Genomic DNA, 3,043 nt, shown 5'->3' on the forward strand with positions numbered 1-3,043 from the left:
AGGAATTAGGATTCCTTTGGGCTTATGTTTATCTCCCTTCCCAGTCAAGTGTTTCTTTTGGAGAAAATGTTTGCTTTCTTCTTTTGTCCTCTATTCTCTTCACCCCTTTTCCCATTTCTGTAGCCATTATGTAATTTTCATTCACTTACAATTATTCAGCCTTCATCCTCAAATCTACTATTTTAGAACAGCTTGTCTAAAAGAGTATGATTTTATTTTTTTTAGTTTTATATTTAAAATAATTATTTTATGTTTATTTTTGAGAGAGAGACAGAGCACAAGTTGGGGAGGGGCAGACGGAGACACAGAATCTGAAACAGGCTCCAGGCTCCAAGCTGTCAGCACAGAGCCGGACGTGGGGCTTGAACCCACAAATGGTGAGATCATGACCTGAGCCTAAACCAACTGAGCCACCCAGGCACCCCTAGAAGAATATGACTTTTAAAGATAACTGCTGTTGCCAAGTGTCTGTCTTCTGTTATTCTCTTTTTGTTTTGTTTTGTTTTTCATTCCCTATATACAGAAAAAATAGTCTCAGGGTCAATATAAAAATGAATTTGTATTTGTAGTCAAAGTTTTAGACAAGGAAGGAACACTTTAGAAGGAACACTTACTGAGAAAAAAAGTTACTATTGTAACTAACTACATAATTTGACCAAAGCATAATTTTTGATTACATAATTATCACCAATATTAAAACTATTGGTTAAAACTAAACCTTGTATGTTAAAATAGATTTCTCAACTTTGAAAGTTTCTTTAGGATTAAATATATGAGTAATTTTATTTAAAATTAATAAGATGGCTTTTCTGGCTGGAACCATGGAGGGTGCAGAAGAGAAGGAAAAGGAGATTCCTGCTGTGCTAGAAACCCTTAGGAAAAAGCGAAGGAATTTCAGAGTTGAAGATCAAGCATCTGGGAAGGAGGTTTGCCCAAAAGATGCTTCGAATGGTAAGGAGGAAGTTCATTTATGAAAAAGCTAAGCATTACCACAAGCATATAGGCAGTTATACAAACCTGAGATTCAAATGGCTGGGATGGCAAGAAAAACTGGCAACTTCTATGTTCCTGCAGAACTAAATTGGCTTTTGTCATCAGGGTCAAAGGTATCAATGGTGTGAGCCTAAAGTTTCAAAAGGTGTTGCAGCTTCTTTGCCTTCACCAGATGTTCAATGTCACCTTTGTTAAACTTAACAAGGCTTCTGTTAACATGCTAAGGATTGTGTAACCATACATGGGGGTGAGGAGAGTACCCAAACCTGAAGTTGGTGAATGAATTGATGTACAAGTATGGTTATGGCAAAGTCAATAAGAAATGAATTGTCCTGACAGATAACACATTGATTGTTTGATCTCTTGGTAAATATGGCATCATCTGCATGGAGGATCTGAATCACGAGATCTATATTGTTGGAAAATGTTTCAAAGAAGCAAACAACTTTTTATGGCCCTTCAAATTTTCATCTCCAGGAGAGAGAATGAAGAAAAAGACCACCCATTCTGTAGAAGGTGGAAATGCTGGCAACAGGGAAGATCAGTTCAATAAACTTATTATAAAGATGAACCAAGGTGTCTACTATGATTACTTTTTGTAATCTGGTCAGTTAATAAATAACTACTTTCAAATTGAAAAAATAAATGAAAAGTAAAATTAATAAGATGGACAAATCATTTATCATAGAAGTGATTATTTTATCCACGCATAACCCTAAAGCACCCTGATTTGCTCACTTCATTGTAAGGGTTCATTGTTTTTGAGATATAAGCATAAGTAAAACATGAACAGTGTTGGAAATAAACATTGGAATTTTATTGAACATGAATTGCAAGTATTAATTAATGCAAAATACAATGTGCCTTACCTCAAATCTCAGAGTGATGTCTATCCATTCCACCTTCACAATGTCACACAGTGGCACTGTAAAATATTTTCAAGTTTAGAATGATACATTGTAGCCATTAATTCTCATATAAAAACCACATTAAATAAGTCACTCTTCTCATTTTCAGCATGTCACAGGTTTATACAATATTAAATTGCTTGATCATTGAGGGTCAGTATCAGTTCAGTAGTAGAATATGAATAGAAGCCAATGAACACTATTTTGTCTATTGCTTGAATAATTTACTAATGTTGATGTGCCTGTAATAAATATAGTAAGTAGTAACAGTTTATGATCTCTGAGCAATAAGTTATAGAATGATAATTATCTGATTATCTTATGCTCTGGAAATACTATAATCAATAACCTGACTTCCAAAGGGAAAATAAACTGGAAAATAAAAGTTCCTTCTTTCAATGCTATCAAAGAATAATTTAAGAGGAGAAACTGATGCAGGCAGGCTGAGTCCAAAAACCCAGAAGTTTTCGTAGGACCAGCCAAGAGGGTCCTTGGCTTCATGCAGGATAGAAACCAAACTCAAGTCAGAGAAAGTGAAAACAGAGTTTACTGAACAGCATGAATGACAGAAAATAGCTGATAGAATATCTTTGAAGCTCGGAAAGGAAAGAATGAGTCTCATCAGTGCTTGGGGCTGAGGGGTTTTATTGGAAAAGGATCTAGGATACATGTTTTTTTAGGAATCCATGGTAGGGTTTAATCAGAAGTGTCAGGTGAATAAGAGGCATTAGTCCGAAAATTACCGAAGGTAGGGGTATTGATGCCAGCATCAGCAGAAGTTTATTTGAAGCTAATATTCTGAAACATGTTTGGGATGTGGCTCTTCGTAAGTGTCATCAGGTGTTTTGCGCCTACGACAAAACTCAGAGAATGATTAGCTTTCTTGTTTCTCCCTTGAAATGGGTATACAGCTTTTTTGGCTTATTCAGAGGCAAAATATGGAACATGGGCAAATGGGGCGTAGCAGAAAAACAGAGATGGAGCCTTTTTAAAATGGAATCCCTTCAGCTTTCCCACTTCAAAAGGAAAATTTGAATATTAGCTTACTTTAATCTCATGAAATATTTGTTTTCATTTGTGGAAGGATAGAAAAATCCCTTCTTGTAATGATTTGCCATATCACAACCTTTGCGTTGATTACG

General features: G+C 35.5%; 1 pseudogene; it reads left to right on the forward strand.

The window, feature by feature from the left end:
• The first annotated feature begins 818 nt into the window (after positions 1-818).
• LOC112860774 (large ribosomal subunit protein uL30 pseudogene) lies at positions 819-1,595 on the forward strand (annotated as a pseudogene).
• The last annotated feature ends 1,448 nt before the right edge of the window (positions 1,596-3,043 follow it).

The sequence above is a fragment of the Puma concolor genome, chromosome A1 (genome assembly GCF_028749965.1).
Source record: "Puma concolor isolate L17-30 chromosome A1, mPumCon1.1.hap2, whole genome shotgun sequence".
Classification (NCBI taxonomy): domain Eukaryota; kingdom Metazoa; phylum Chordata; class Mammalia; order Carnivora; family Felidae; genus Puma; species Puma concolor.